General features: G+C 33.1%; 1 protein-coding gene across 3 annotated transcripts in view; it reads right to left on the minus strand.

The window, feature by feature from the left end:
• LOC106134167 (flotillin-2) overlaps nt 1–18,109 on the minus strand; it is a 187,284-nt gene that overhangs the window by 8,689 nt on the left and 160,486 nt on the right. The window contains exon 1 of one of the 3 annotated variants that reach the window (XM_013334141.2): nt 11,777–11,886. The exons of 1 other annotated variant lie outside the window; for it this stretch is intronic. The gene's annotated coding sequence lies outside the window, so the exon portion shown is untranslated. Of the gene's footprint in view, nt 1–2,486; nt 2,650–11,776; nt 11,887–18,109 lie in introns of those variants that run through there. One more of the 3 variants, XM_013334140.2, reaches the window with a different exon arrangement.

Raw genomic sequence — 18,109 nt, forward strand, 5'->3', positions numbered from 1 at the left:
TGATATAAATATGATAATGATAAACGATCCCTATCTTGATACAATTTGCACAAGTGTTTAGTAATCGCGTAAGTTGAATAAATAATATACCTAACGGGAAATCATTAGGATGGGCGGGCATAAGGAAATGAAATGATATAAATAGTTTGTACGCAAAAATACACATACTTAATTAGATTCTTTATCCATTTTTTTTAAATGAGAGACGTTACAATAAGGTGATAAAGATATCCGGAGATAAATCATTAAAAATATCTCCAATAATAAAAAAAGTAAGTAAGTAGTTTTTATTGTAGTAATATTTAAGTAGTATTTAGTGTATCGGTGTAATTTATTTTTTTATGTAGTGTATTAAGAGTGATTTTATTTTTATGCTGAATGTATTATTAATGCACACGCTTGTTGCCTTTCTTTTAACTTCACCATTAACGGGTCTGCTGGGAGATATTTCATTTGAAATAAACTGTACCTTTGTACTATGTTTCTGGCCGGGATTCGAACCTGGGACCTTCGGTGTCACAAGTGTACTACCGCTGCGCCACAGAGGCCGTAATTTACATTTACATATGTATGTGTCAGTGATGCAAGTCTTAGAGAATTAGAGCAGGAAAATTTTTGATCTTGACATTCACATACCACATAACATCACATACATATGTCCCCAATTGTCCTAAATTAATGCCTTGACATAATTTTCTAATTGAAAGAGCGCTTCTTAAATTTTCAAGTGGCATCCTCAGGCACAATGTTTAAATAAATATTTATATCTATTTAGATATTTTACGTAAATGTTTTTTTTTAAAATGGCACATAAACAATTATTGAGTTTCTCATGTCTTATATTTTTTATTACGAATTATGAATAAATGTTTTTGATAACTTGATAATACAAAATAGTTAAATAAATTAAAAACTTCATAATTTCAGTCTTTGCTTTCCGTCTTTTGTCATTAATAAACAAACATTGCCCCGCCTCCTAGGATAGAACCCGAGAACCATGTAAACTAGGGTCATTTATTTGACATTAATGCAAAATAAACAAGTCACAAAGTCATTCATCATTGTGGAACTGTGAAAGACGTTAAGAACGCGCCCTTGACACATAAACCGCGTTCCTGAACTTAGCTATTGAAAAGGTCTAAGTACAAGACCTTTGGTAACAAAAAGATTAATTTTCCCTCTTAAGGCAAAATAGGGGTATGCTCCAAGATTCGCTAAAGTAGGAATTTAAAAAATACGCACTCAGCTGACATTACAAGAAGAAATAAATCATTTATGTGTTAACTTTCCATCATTTACATTTTACTTGTAAATAGTTTCTTGTGCACAACATTTTGCAAAAGTATTTACGGGCGTTTGCCTCTCTTATTCTTGTCAGAGATGGTAATCATCATTCTTTTTTATGGTGAGGAGCCATAGACCTGCCTACATGATCCTAGGATAGGTAATTCAGGTTTTTACACAACGCGACTCCCATATGCTTAACTCAAGTGTTGTGTTAGGTCATGTCACCGCTAGTTAATATGATACGTCTGACCACTGCAGCCTTGCAGAGGAAAAGAATAGGAAAAAGGTTAAAATCCATATTATTAGCTCATGGTTATATATCCAGTTGGCTTAATGTGCAGGTTTCACGATATTTTCTCGCACCGTACCGTACGAGCTTGCTAGTAATATATCTGACCTAATTTTCTTGAAATTATCCTTAATCCGTGACATGAAGCGTGGATGAAACTCTAGTAACGTTAGTAAAAAGATTAAACTATATGCCGGGCTTCGTTCCCTTAGGTATTTTAAGAAATAAAGTCTTCATTTCTACTGTATGACATGTATATTCGTGTCCCATATTTTATCTTGATTTTAATTTACCGGTTATAAACAAAATATTAATATAGGTTAAATTAATAACTTTAATTATAATTCCTATGCAAAAAACGAATCTCTACTCTTTACATTATATAAACACATGTATATAAGTATGGACTTGTGGAATGAGGACAGCTATTGTAATTCTCAATGTTTGGAATTTAGCAAAGGAATTAAATCCTACATCTACACACTGATCACTTGTCTGAAAAATTTTTTATTTGAAAAGAACAGTATTAAAAATATTGAAACTATCTAATCTAGATATCATATAGTTCAATTATAAGTGTCGTAGAATGAGTATAATTATCTTATAAAAATTATGTTATCAGTAACATCCATCATAGAATATAATTTATGTCAAATTTATATTTCGGATTGCTTCCGTGATTATTTATTAGATAATAGTTTTATTTTGCAACTGATAACCTACTACATTTCTTGCATAATACTCGATTACTTATTATAAATATTAAATATCTCACATGTGTAAAATATCATTATTTTCAAGACTGTTGGCTCTTCTACCCCGCATGGGATATAGACATGATTATATGTATGTGAAATAATAAAAAAGAATCCATAAATATTTTCAGAAAATATCACAATCTCCAACAAACCACAAAAATTAAAACAAAAATGTTCTCGATTTTGATTATGAAGTATCAATATTCAATAATACTTGGTTTCGATTACTCGATTTGAAATTCGTATTACACGGTTCCGCGATTCCGAGCCTCAGCAGAGGCCCGCGCAGCCCTCGGCGGCCGCGGCGGGACTGAAAAGTAAGGGTGTTCACAACGGGTAAGTATATTTTGCCAACGCGTTATGTGAATGTTATTAATTTTTAACGTAATATTTATCAAGCACTAATGTATTAGTTCAAACTGCTTTGTCTCATATTATAAATTCGTCGAGGGTTAGTTGCGAAATCGTTCGTACGGACGGTGTGCTGATTAACCGCCTTCGGAAAAAGGCGGTACTCTGTTTGTGCCTGAATGTAAGTATATAGGTATGTAAGTTTATCCGCAATTGTTGATATTGATTGGAGGCGGTTCTTTTTTTTTACAAAAGTTATTTTAATATTTATGATATTTTTTTGAACAAAAAAAAATTAAAAAATATATTAGTAATATTTATTCTTCTACTTAATATAACGAACAACTCTTCTGGAAAGTAATCTGTACTACGTATGTGTACTGTTCCTTTTTCTGTTACAGTACTAATACGTAATATTTATGGTGCACTTGATTGTAGAATAGCGTGCGTCTACCCGTATATGGCGATAATTTGATTGATGTATATTATCTTTGGTTAATATTTGTAAGATATAGAAGTAACTCATTTTGGCTCCGCGCGGTTATGAGCACAGTCATGAAAAGTGATAACGAACTTTTTGCTCACTTTCATTTTTTTTTGTTTGTCTCAGTTGCTTAGTCCTTTAAGGCCAGATATTTATACTTTTACTTTCGGTACGAAATCTACATGATTAGTTTTCATGACATTTGGTAGACATTAAATACAGAAAGAGCATATCTTGTCCAGGTCTTAAAGATTTTGTGATAAAAAACTTGGTTTATTATATAGGCGACAACACAATTTTTCCTTGCTTTATGCTTTAACAACATTGCTTTAATTAAAGTAACATTTGTATAATAAAAACAGCTAATTTTAGGGCGACAAATTTCCACAGGGCCTAAGCGGGTACAACCTAGCTTTAGCGTTAATAAGTGATGATTTTGAACAAAACACAAAAAATACCTTCCAATATTTGCTTTTGTAACAAACAGAAAAAAGAGAGATGAAACGGGAGGTTTGCTCAGGCACAGGCCCGACAATGTAGTCAACACCGGGACAGAGCTTTGAAAGCTGCTTTTGTGTGGAAAAATCGCCCACTAATTGCTAACCCGGTACTGGATTTTTATACACAGGACTATCATAGATTTTCATATATAAAAATCACGTCTATTTCCTGGAGGGGTAGGCAGAGACTACATCTTTCTTCTTACCATGAATTCTGCAGTTGCTGTGTGGTGGAACTTTAAGAAGAGGACCATTCGATATCTTTCCTCTTCCTCTCTTTCTTCTTTTAATTAATTTTTCCTTCTACTATTCGAAGGAAAGAAGAGGAAGACAAAGAATAAATATTTTTATCAAAAAATGGATATACCATTCAAAAAAATTACCGTACAAAAGATCAATGGAGGCCGCTCCACTTAACTCCACCGACATGAGTTAGGTCTTAAATTAAAGAAGAAAAAGATATACCTATAGTGTGGAGAAGGTACGGGGAAAGACATAGATTACTTTTTCTTCCCAGGCTCCTCCCTAGGAAACCACCTCTCTTTGAGATATTATGACGATGATTCACCAGATGAGATGAGAAGGCAAACGGGTCACCAAGAGGATGACGATGATGTCATCTTTCGACAACAAACCAATTATTTTAGAATGATTTTTAAAAACATTCTTAAATATCTGGTAGTAGGATTGGTTTTTACCTCAAGGTATAAAGGAATGCACTTAAGGCACTCATATATATTTTATTAGGGTAACGAACAATTAAATATCTTATCGTTCGGGTCATAAAAATTTACAACTCAGCCTTCGATACGCCATAAAAGGTCGACTTTGATTCAAACAATGATTATTTACTCGTATTTTCAGGCTGGAAACGTAGGCAAAATGAAGAAGAATATATACCTTGCGGAGTAGACAGAGCCATAACAGTCGCGAAAGCCTGATAAGCCACGTTCAGCTGTATGGCTTAATATCGGAATTGAGACTAAAGAGTGACAGGTTGCTGACACCTCTTGACAGGAGGTAAATGGCAGGCCGTCCAATGAAATTTTTTTTACAATTACTTTAAGACCTAAAAGATCGTGCACCACACAACCCTTCACAAAGAATTTTAAAAGAATGTGTTTTATTATGTTTCTATTACGTGGTTATTTACATGGGTGATCTATAGTGCTAAGACGGAGTAGATATTTGAAAACTGCTTTTGGCTAGTGTATATTTTACTATTACACATTTATTTTTACATCAAGGAAAATAAACAAAACTAGAACTTAGATAAAGGAGAAACTTAGTACAAGGGCTCTACTTATTTGTAAAGAAATTTTTTACAGTAACCGACAGGAAAATCTTAAGAAAGTAAATTTATTTATGTCATTTTTCTATTTCATCTCTTTAGAGGCTATTATTTTCCTTTTACGAATAAAAAGTCGTTCTAAATCACCAATCACGCCACCTTCTTTTCAGTAACAAGAAAGCAATATATCAGACCGGGATCTTGTAACTACGGCTCATTTCTGTTCAATCGGAATTAGGGCAGTGGCGAGTGGCCATTTTCTATGTCAGTCAGCCCCACATATAGCCCTTTATTACGTGGTTACAATAGACAGAGCCGCCGATAAGTAGGTCGTAACCATAACCATGTTTATATGGTGCTCACTGCATTCCATCAGTTTTAATCTAAAGCAATCTATTACAACAAAATATTGCATACCTAGTTGTTTCGTTAAACCAATGTAAATTGTTTTGGTGGAAAATAAATGAAGGGTTTTAAATAAAAGTAAACGAAGTAAACACATAATTTTATGAGCAAATGAAATATTTAGTATCAAAACTTATACTTGGCTCACGATACTTTTTACTGCGTAAAATGTGACCAAAATCGAAAGAGTGGCGCACGAAAACAAATGACTCTTAATTTTGCAGAGTTACAAAAATTTTAAGCGTAATTTTACAATTTTTAAATCGTGTGCAATTTTAATGTGAGGCAGCCACGAAGATGATTTTAAATATTATATGTTAACGAACGTATAAATAAACATTTTAATTGGTGATTTCATTTACATATATTCGAATCGTTTAAATTTAGAAGTCTTTACTTTTTTGATCGTTTTGATTGGCGCACATATACAAGTCAATTAATGATAAAATTGTTAATGAACGCGAACAGGTAGGTATTTTAAAAATTAATTTTACCACAAAATAAGTCTAAAATTCGCTAGCAGTGACAATCCATAATGCCATACCATAATCCATAAAAAAAAGGATGATTCATGGCACAGATTAATAGTTAACCGGTGTCGAAAGTTATTCAGTCATTGTAAAAGGGGCTAAGCGTTTTCCAAAACTGCCGAAATTCCATGATTTTAAATTTTAAAAACTAAACCACTCCATAATTTAAAAGTTAAAATGGAGTATTTTTTTAACAAAAAAAAAGAACAACGTATATTTATGAAAAGACTCGATCAATCTGGTTAGTCAGTAAAGAGGCCGAAATGTTCCATTTTTGCTCCAAGGTTTCCCTTATCAAAATTAGCACCTATTATGTTCACAGCTACTTGTCCTCGCCAAATGTGGCGGCACGTCGCAAACAGATTGGAAATCCGTACTCTCAGAGTTTTATGAGGCCCTGAAAACTATAAAGTAACGAGACTGTAGAATTGTATCTTCTTATTGGGGTTGTGCTACTTATAGGCACTAGTATAAAGTTGTTATATATTGTGTGTCAATAAAACAAATGATTTATCTATCTTTTATATCAGTAAGGAAGTTCCAGAAATACTTATCCTACATTATCTATGTAAAGCTTTTCTTTTTGCTTATTTATCGTGGATAAAAAGGCAATACGTTGCTAACATTCATTAACCATCGCAGACACTCAAAGATAAATGATACACTCAAGATTACCAAGATTTTTTTATACAGTTACCTATTTAAAGTTATACCAGTCAATCGAACTACATGCAATTTTTCATAATTAAAAGTGTGGAGTACGGAGAAAGACATACCTTTTATAACTATATAAAATGCTCCTGTATATAATTTTGTGTACATAAATAAATAAATAAAGATTTGTCATTTGTCACAGGCGTAATGTGTAGTATGGTATAATTTGTTCGTTGCAAAGTGTGTAGTATTGTCGCGTTCACAGCCTGTGGCATGAAGTGGCAGCTGTGTAAACTGCTTGATTTATCATGATAGATACCTTTCAAGATTTATAGCCAGCGGATACTTTATCAGTATTTCATTTCCTTGGATTTGATATCTATTTGATATTTAATAATGCAGTTCTATAAATATTTCGATTGCGTATCTGTTAATAATGATAAGTGTTATTAGCTATGTGGTTATTTGTTCACCAAGGTACCATAATTACCTATTGAACTTCCTACTTATGTACAAAAATAGTATCTACCTAAGTGTAAAATAAGAAAATAACTAAAAATTACTCATATTTTGTGCGTTATTATTTCAAGAAATAACATCTTATGTAATCTTGCACATTCAGGATACGGAAAACGGAATGTTGATAATAAAAAAAAATATTTAATGAAGCAGCACTATAATTTTTTTATGAATGCAACATTAACGTACTTTTTTTCACGCGTAAATAACGTTCTGAGGGCATTATCGGGTGGCGAAAAACCTTTTACGAAGACTGATGAGCTGTCACTACCACCTCGTCTCGCCGTCATTATCGAAATGGTAAAATTGAGGATTCACAGGCTTTAAAATACGAGTCTTTAAGTTGCTACCTTGTTGGTACAGATGATTTTAAAAGTGTATCGTGATTCATAAGATCACTATAGACAACTTCTTTAGCTACTGAAATAAAGGAAAACAATCGTAAAAAGTATTATTTAAAAAAAAAATATTTTTAACTTAAATTGTAACACTGAGAACAAAAAGAAAAATAAATGATAACCATACTTTCATATTAATATTATAAAAAGAAAAGATTTGTGTTTTCGTATTTTTGGTCGTAACTCAAACATTACTCGACCAAATTTGACGATATTTGACAATTTTTTTCAGAACGGGCTAAGATTTTTTCGAAATTTTCACCACCCAAGCGTGTTCTACTTACTAAGATAAAAATATGAAAAATTTATATCGCATCGGAAAAGCTGCCCTCGTCACATTTCGGTATAGATAACGTCACACCCTAGTCAGTTTTGACAATAGTATTAATATTACTGTTGACAGTTCTTCACGATTATTCCATTTCGCAACTATCCATATAGTAACCAGCACATTGATTTATTGAGATTATCAATAAAATCCTTATTCATAATTTGTTTTCTTTTTTACATTATATCTATTACTTAATGTGTCTATAGTTTGGAGTACTGAAAAGGATGTGTTTAAGTTATAAGATAAAACTTAAAGGCCATTTTAAACTAAAACAAGCTCGTTTTATCTTCGTTATACCAAAATTGCACGTTTAACCTGTAATTATGCTCAACCTTCAATTCTTAAGGTTGCCAATTTAAAAGCGGTCATCCTCGATTAGTTTAATGTTAATAGGATATCGCTTTTCAAAACCCTATTAGAACACTGGATAAGTTTTAAAATATTCTATGTCGTATTGGACGTTAACAATTCATGTGAAATAAATAGAAATCACGGTAATCAATCCATTGTTATTTGTATTTATACTTACAGTCTTTGAAGACATTTTGTATGGATATAATTAAGATTAAGTAGGTAATCACCCAATTTAAATATATTTTACTATCACGGGAGCAAAATATTTTTTGATTGACATTTAATTCGTATGTTGCGTAAAGTTTTGGCAAAGAATTTACGTGCAATAAAGATTGAATTAAGAGTAAGAAAAATTCTTAAATTATCAATAAAAATACCACAAGCGGACGATATATCTAGACGCGTAGACTAAAACCAGGAAATAATTTATACGCCCACAGACAATTACAAAGTCTAGAGGTAGTCTAGTAACTACGTACTTACATTAGCGTTAAAACATAAACACTTCCGTATTTCAAAGGCAACAATAATTGTATTGTAAAGTAAGTTGTATAATTGTTATGTACTAACAGAAATCGGAATAAAATAAGACAATAGAAAAGCCGATTTGTACATGAAACTCGAATGATGCGTCGTATTTGATAGCACGCAGTTTTCTGTGCAGTTATAATGCTGTCAAATATAAAAAAGAATTGAGGTGACAACAACCTCGTAAACCACTTCTATACATACATACACACATAAAATAACGCCCCTTCTATCACTCTTTCTCTTTCCACGATACCTGCATACTTTTTTTGCTTATTTCATATTCATAATTCTCTTGTTACAAGGTCGTCCGTTTAGGGTATTTCTGATCGAATGATATGCCAGAACGTCTTAGATCAAGATACAACAGGCATATCAAGTTACCCTGTATACAGTGTAAATTTGGGTCGGTTGGATATGTTGTTGATTGTACGTTCATTGCGGCCTTTCCCCTCGAACGTCACATAATATTCCAAATTCTCTAGTATTGTAGAATGACGTTACAAGCTACAAGTACAAGCTCTTAAATTGACATTGACATTGACGCGCTAACCCGATGTAAGGCCGCGGCGACTCGGCCAAGTTCACGGTTGAATAAATTAAATATGTGCGCAATAAAAGAGGTATGACCACTTCAACTCCAATATGGAGTTTCCTTGACTGTCTATCTATTTATGTATATATTTTATCGACAAATCCTACGCAAAAAGTTTTTTCCAAAGAGGTAAGATACCTTAAAACTTTAGGTGCGCTTTGCATAGATTTTTCCCGCGACTTCATACGCGCAGACCCGTTTTACTTTTGAAAAGTTATAGGTACCCGTATTTGCGACAAATGACAAAGTGCGCGAGGCAAGCCCTGTGAACAAGCTAGTATATAATAAGCACATAAACTCTCAGAATTTGGTAGTCTCAAACCATTTGTTAACGTCCATAAGCACGTGCCCGTGTGTGCTGTAATTAATGGCTCAGGTGAAATTTCGAGTTAAAGTTAGGACAATTTTGTAGGAACCGAACAAAAGTTAGACTTTGCCTAATATTAGCGGCTAAGTAAGTTTTATTAACTTGGTACTTTTTACAATTTGCCATCTTTGTTACTTTGAAATCGCAGAACTGATAACGTTAAAATTGAATTACGGTTTTTGTGATCGTGATTTATTTTGTACCAAAAAAATATCCTATCGTATCAGGATATTTTAAGGGTTAAGCATTAGAATTCAAAGGTAGACATTTCTCTGTTTGTTCTAAATAGGAAAAAGAAAAGGCGACTGGACTGATAAAAAATCTCAGCACATAGTCGATTCTCAACAAACAAATTACGCTAAAATTTTAAAATCGGCGTTCGCTAAATCAGGTTTTATGCAAACGTTTACGGGGATGATGCTGGGATCAAAATATATTTACATAGTACTCCATACAAGAGTGGTCTACAAGTTACCTTCTTTACCTGAATCACACTTATGATCCCACTTATCCTCAGAAATCCTAATTTCTGTGATTCGAAAAATCTATAATACTTACGATTTAAAAAAATATTCAAGTTGTTCTGTATTCCACGTTGTTGAGCTTTATCTAGAATTCCGAGCTGGAAATAGTTCTCGGACAATGTGGAACATATCGATACTGTTTATTGTTATTATACTGTAACTATGAATGCCATGTTTGTTTTCAGTATTCAGAGCACTGGGAATTTTAGTTTCAGAACTTCAAATACATTGTTTGCAACCGGCAAATAATGTATGTGAATAGCAAAGGTCATGAAAGCTCTCTTGTGTCACCCGGGGCTTTGTACTGCCGATAGGCGCCGTTTCGTCCTCACATATCTGGAGAAGAGGCCCTAGGTCAGCCTATAATATGATCTTAGTTTTGGCAAGTCAGCTTTTACGCAAATTCTCCCGACTAACATTAACAACCTTAACATCCTGTTAAGTTCTCACCCATAATGGATCGACCTTATTATTATTTTACCACCCTCAAATGTTGTAGATGTTAAGGAATACTAACTGTAATAATTATCACATCATGTACTAACATAAAAAATACCTACAGTTAAAATGTCTATATGATACGCTGTTTTGTAATAGATCAAAAATAATTTAAGGTTATGTTTTTTGCTCTCAATAAATATAATAAAATAAAAATAACCGGAGTCGCCCATAGGACTCAGAGGACCCAACCACTATGACATAAAGACCGACAAACTGAATCTAAGGACTATTTGTCAACGACAATGTTCATTCGTTCATTCTTGACTATTACCCTGACGGAACTATGGTCATAAACTTTATTACAGTAAATTGAAGTTAATTTCGCAGGTGGTAAATTATCTCACCACATTGTTGGAGGACGTTCCGTCTACCCAGAACCATAATGGCATGGCGTGGCTAATGTATTTAGTTTATACGACATATTTTGGCGTAGTAGGCGGATCTCCGATCAGTTCGTGATGGATAAAGAACTTTTTCTGATTATGTTATTCGACTAATAAAGGACTGAAAGGTTAAATCCTACTACGGTCAAAGTACCAATGACTTTATGGGCTATATATATATATATATTAGTTTGATCACTAACCGATGATCCTACGTTAAGGGATAATATCGTGAAGAAACATTCAGGCAACAGGATGTGTAGCCATGACCTGAGAGTTAAGCTCCTCTGTAAAGGCTGCGGAAGGCTGACGTTTTTGTTTGTTTAATTTAATGAGTACAAAAGTTTAAAGTTGTCAATCTCATTGTGAATTAATTATTTAATGTTTAAAGATATGTCGGTCCCCGTGGCATACTCGTATTTGTCTTGTGTTTTAAGTGGAATGGTCACCGTTGTGTACATGCTATAAAATTCTAGTTTTGGGAATTTACTAACATGCGAAACAGTCATTATACTCATACAGTAACTTTTTTAAGAACTATTTGTTGTTATATACTTTTGTTGTAGTTGTGGTGTTTTATTTATGGTTAAAAAGTTTTATTAATAATCTAGACATTTAAATCTAGGGACTCTTCTTCTTACCAAACATAGTTACCTTAATTAGTAAGGGAATTAATAAAAAAAATGTTGTGACTCTAATATACCTAAAAGAGTTTAAATAAACGTACCTTTTAACAACAGCAAAAGTGGCACCAACAGTTAATCCCAAATTAAAGGCGCTCATCCATAGCAGAGACATTTTTACACAGCCTCAAAAGCGTAACGGAATACAACGGACACTTATTGCACTCATTCGTGTAACACTGGCACAAAAGAAATAAATATAGTTTTAAAACCAAAAGCAAAAAAAGATATATTTAATAAGGATTAAAAATAGTTCGATGTTCAAAAAACAAACCAAAAAAATTTAAAACACAAAAATATTGTACGTATGAAAAATAAAACGTTCGATTTTTTAAAAAGCAACACTTAAATCTAATTTCGGAGATTAAAGTTGAACGAAGAAAAGTAACCGGCAAGCGATAAATCGATAAAACCAATCCAACTTCGAATACAACAGAGAGTATGCAGTGAACGATCGTGAACGAATGGCGGCTACTCGCAATACCATACAATATAAAGTAAATTTTCCCCGCTCTATGGTTGTTATACGAACGCTTAGTCTCTTGACAATATGATGCAATATAAATGCAATCAATGTTGATTTTTTATGGAAGAACTGAAATACTAAGTAGGTCAGATTTTATACATCGAGAATTCAATGCAAAAGAGACAAATAAAGTCGAGAAGTTGTGATTAAAAATAGCCTTAGTGTTAAACTCTATAATGATTGATGGAAAAATTTAAATGGAATTTATATTTAACACACTTTACTGATACATGAAACGAAAAGTATAAAATATCATTATCAATGCATTAAATCAAATTGATTTTGTTCATTAGTGGCTGATAAGCCAATGTGTAATTGTTACCTAAAAGCTTGACTGTTTCATATCAAAACTTAATTATGCTCGCAACTCCGCCTACCTTAAATAAACAATTTCGTTTATTTTCCGTTCCCGTGGAAATTCTACGATGTTCTTTTCCAGTGCTCTTCTACACTTCTTCTACCCATAGTTGTTGCGACTATAATACGTTAACTGACAGTTACTCAGTAAAGCAAGAGTATAATGATTGATTTCTAATGCAGGATGCTTATGACTTAAAAATAAATAATAACGATACTAACAGACCCTGACATAACTACATCCACTGATACGAGTATACAATAAATTATATCCCTCATATAGGTTGTCGCAGCAGATGCAAAAAAATAAAGTAAGTAAGTAAAGAACTCCCGAAATGAGTTTCTTCATATTGCAGACGTCATAAAGCCTTGCTTTTGAACGACAGGAAGGCAAACGAAGTTTTATATGTACACATTACCCACATAGCAATATGTTATTATTTGCATTCCCATGGATGTCGGAAAAGGCGACTAAGGGAAAGGCATATTAACTTGGGATTTCTCTTTTAGGTGATGACCACTCCTGCTGAATTCTATAAGCCAAACAAAAAAGTGGACGTGGAACGTGGTCTTCAGTCTTTTCGAGACTGTAGGCGGTGTCTACGCCGTAAGTGATATAGACGCGATTTTATTAATATATATATATATATGAATGTATATTATAGAACTTTGGGAAGGGAAAGGTCGAGATGAACATACCTTGATCAAATTGGGGGCGTTCCGGTAAAAGGTCAGGTCAAGTAAGAGTATACAACGACGAGCGTTCATGACAATATTGATGTAAGTAAAAAAAAAAGTATGCAGGGATCGTATCAGGAGGAAAGACGTAGTCTCTGACCGTATGCAACAAAGAAGTGTGATCAATCAATAATTAATTGATATAGTTACAGTATTATAGTGATGATGGATCTGTAGTTAATGCTTATGACAGACTGCCATTATGACTATCTTTTCGCTTAATTTCAACAATATAAGTTCAGTTGTCTCAGCTGTAATAATTGTCTATGTTCTTATATTTCGATGATAAAGAATTTATTAAAAAATATTCATTTTTGTTAATGAAATATGTGTGGCAAAAAAACAACTCCTCTTTCCGACGTCATCAAACAAAAATTGCTCTAAATATGTACGTTGGAAAATCACCGTGTTTACTATCATTAGATATAGGACGATTGCATAGTAATAGTAACAAGATACTGCGTCACGTCCAGCCATGGCACACATACTTTTTAAAAGGTGACCTACTTGTAGTACAAACTTTAAGTAAGAAGTTTCGATTTTCAACATGCATTGTTTAACCTCTGCATTTTATTTATTTTTTAATTAGATTAGAGATCTCTGCATTTTATCTGTAATTTTATGCATTGAAGCTTACATTGACTAAAATGTGAACATCTACACATATAGGAGTAGATTTATTTTCAAAATAGGATACAAGGTATCACTGTTTTCTGCGGTATTAAGTAATGACTTCAAACTACAAGTAAAATTGTATGTCATACAGCCATGGCATAGATACTTTTGTAAGGTTGTAAATACGCCTCAACTCAAGAATCAACGTAACGAACCATGGAAAAAATCGAATCACTCGGAATTAACTACTTTATCAACGCTGACAACAAACAAAACGTTCGCAATAAAAAGTAAATGAAACTTTTTGTTAATTTAAAACAACATCGACCTTCAGAAATAATGTTGAATGTCTGCAACTCGAAACGTTTCCTTGCGAAGCGAAAAAAGTACAAAGCGTCCAGACGAAGGAAATACTCGTTGTGAATTCTTGAAATTAGAAGCTGCTGGCCTTTTTGTAATTGAGTTCGCTCCAGTCTTTGTATTAAATTATAATTAAGTATGCTAATAGGTTGAAGGCAAAGAGTAAAAAAAAAACAAATATTGTGCTTTTGCTAAATATCGTAGAGTAACCTGATCAAAATTACTCAAACTTGATATAAATATTTTGCATAAACAGAATTAATACATGCGCATTTTTTATTGTTTATTTGTGAGTAATTTAGTTTATCTCTACATCATAATAAAAATGAATAAAAACAAAATTATCTCTCCTCTCATGGGTCTCCTGAAAAAGATTTTTAATTTAATAAAAAGCACCTTTATACTACAAAAAATGCTCTTTTATATAATATGTTACGAGTATCATTGTAAAAAATTTAACCTTTTTATATAACTACATCACTTATCTCAAAAACCAAGAAAGGAACATAAAAAACACGAGGAGGATAATAAAATACAGGCTTTGAAATAAAAATTCAAAAGAAAAATTTATTTTCACATCGCATCATTTATTTTGAAGAAAAATAGGTCGTACTTTAAGTGGAACAATTATGAAATAAGTTGACACATTTGTTTTACGTCAAAAAATGAAAAAGCAAATTTAATTTATTGTTGAAAATAAAAAAAAGAACCCTATCTACCAATGTTTAAAATTGTATAGCGCACTGGCCGCTAAGAAAATAAGTAAATAATATATTTAATCTTCTTATGTTTAAAGTTTTTACATTATAGTCATATTTTGATTTACCAACACGTAGTTATTTTATTTAATCCCGGCATATTCTCTATATACTAACCTAAATACTGTGTCACGAATATCGCGTTCAGAATCTTTAAAAAAACACTAGTCGGCTTTTACGCCGTCTACATAGGTCTTTCAATTTACTCCCACCTCTTGTTCTGCCAAAAGAAAGAAGAGGAAGATTCTTCTTCTTCTCTCAAGCGACTTCTGTTTGACCTACGCAAACACTGCAGGTTACCTTACCTACATATGTTGTATCTTTTGGTTACACATTCAGTTGCAGGTTTTTTATTCTTAATTGTTTGTCTTTATTGTTTATTATTTACTAGAAGCCGTTCGCAACTTCGTCCGCGTGGGAACCCTATCATAACTTAACAATCAATCCCGCGGGAACTCCGGGATAAAAAGTAGCCTATATGCTATTCTGGTTCTTCAGCTACCTACATACCAAATTTCATCGTAATCGGTTGAGTAGTTTTTGCGTGAAAGTGTAACAAACATCCATACTGACATCCTGACATACTCACAAACTTTTGCATTTATAATATTAGTAAGATATAATTCTGCAGGTTTCCACGCGATATTTCTCCACACTGTAAGAGCATCAGTATAAATTAATATAAATATGAAAACGGACATTGGTACTCGAGGTCGGATTTGAAATTGACATTGTAGGTCATCTTGGTACTAGGTATAAGAATTTTTATTTATCATATCATCATCATAAACACATCAATTTTCTTATTTTTCCAATCTATTGATTCTATAAACTAAAAAAATATATTTGCTCTGTTATCGTGACCTCTTTTCATTAAATAGGGCGCGAAAATATTATGAGGAATCAATTTCCACTGCGATCTTCAACTTGATCTTGACCCGCTTCCTTGTTCATATTACGATATACTCATTTATTTTAACAACCGGTTTGTACCATTCACATCGTGAAAAGAAAATGGTTTTTTTTTGACACAAATTGGTTTCAGCCATACCTACTAATTAATAATTGCACACATAATATAGGCTACAAAACAAAAAAGAATAGGACCACTCCATCTCTTTCCCATGGCTGTCGTTAAAGGCGAAGGGATAGGCTTACAAACTTGGGATTCTTTTTTAGGCGATGGGCTAACAACCTGTCACTATTTGAATCTCAATTCTATCATTAAGCCAAATAGCTGAACGTGACCATTCAGTTTTTTTAAGACTGTTGGCTCTGTCTACCCCGTATGTAGATAGGCTACATGCATGTCCTATGGTAACCATAACCACCATAGCGTTTAGACTGGCCAACAAAAGGTTCCTGGAGTTGGTTTATAAAATAACTCATCACATTTCCACTGTTTACCATTTCGAATAAAATGTACAAAAATTTCTCAGTCAAACTCAGACTTTTGTAAGTTGTGGAAAACGGCATGTTTATGCGTCTTATAATCCGTTAAAGCATGCGCGTGAATAATTAATAAATTATGATATATAGCTCTTTCCGTTAGGTGCTTTGAGTATTTATTTTAGCAACGGGAAATTATACTAAATTGTCTTGTTAATTATGTAGTTACTCGTACCTACTATTCGCACTTTTTATGCCGTCTAATTCATGTAATCATTTATGAACAGACTTCAAAAAAAAGGATTTCTCAGGTCGATATTACCGTTGTTTCTGGAAATTCGTTAAAAAACAAAGAATTAAATTTGAGCAATCGGGTCGAAAGGTCAAGTCAAGGTCAGGTAAATCTTAGCTCTCAAAAGAGCAATGAATGTGGCGGATACAAAAGAAAATGTAAGGATTGATTCTGCCTACCCTACCAGGATCGATATGGGGGATCTACATGCATATTTGAGACTAATAGAAGCCAAAAAGATGATTTTTAGTATTTATCTGTATGTTTGTATTTGCACCGTGCGATAGCTGTTTTCTTAGATGTGTTAGGCGTGGTCCAATTTACGAGTAGTCTTCACGGACGTCTACTACTCTTATGGATTGCACTTTTTCGGGGAACAGCTAGTATATGTACAAAAAAGGAAAAATAAGTCAGAAAAAATTAATGATGTTTCATTTTCATTATTTAATCGATTGAATATCAATGGCCGTTACGATTTGGTAAAGGTAGCAAAGATAAATTGTGCGGTGCACATACACACACACATGGTAGTAATTAGAGGTTTTTGCCCCGTCGTCTGTGGCCTACGTGAGCCTTTGCACGTTACCTTCGAAAGTACGGTCAGCAAACCGGATAAAAAAATACTTTTAAAGTTAAATAATTAATAGAAAAATAAATTGCCAAAAAAATTGTTGAAAACCAAACCGTGTACAATTTAAAATTCTGGACTTGCCACGAGATACTTATATTTATGGTAAACTTGTGAAAGAACTTTGATTTATCTGACGTTGACTTGGAAAGTTATTACAAAAACTAAGCACTCAGCAGATTGTAAAATGTAATTCCGAAAAAAATAAAGTAATGAATTTTATATACAATGAACATAAGTAGCATACTATTCCATCATCAATTAGAAAAAAAAAACAAAATAAGAATTCTGTTATATTACACTTTTGGAAAAAATGCTTTTAACGATAAGCCCATAGTTAAAACCATCAAGTCGGAGATGACAGAACTAAAAAATTCTATTGAATGGGCTCATAAATCTATTGGTGACTTCACCGCAGCTTTTTCGGCCATAGAGATCCGTGTCTCAGGTGTTGAGAAGATGGTTAATGAGATCCCGACTTTACAGACTGATATCAATAGGCTTAAACAGGAGTTAGAGGAGAGGGACCAGTTGGCAAGGGCCAATAACGTGGAAATTCGTGGCATCCCTTTGAAGAAAAATGAAAACTTATTTGATATAGCACAGAAGGTTGGTGAGTTGAGCAATTTCCACTTTAAGAAGGAGGACATAAGCTATATTGCTCGGATTCCCACACGTGTCCCCAATGCTGAAAAGCCAATTATCATCGCCTTT

Source organism: Amyelois transitella, chromosome 22 (genome assembly GCF_032362555.1).
Source record: "Amyelois transitella isolate CPQ chromosome 22, ilAmyTran1.1, whole genome shotgun sequence".
Lineage (NCBI taxonomy): Eukaryota > Metazoa > Arthropoda > Insecta > Lepidoptera > Pyralidae > Amyelois > Amyelois transitella.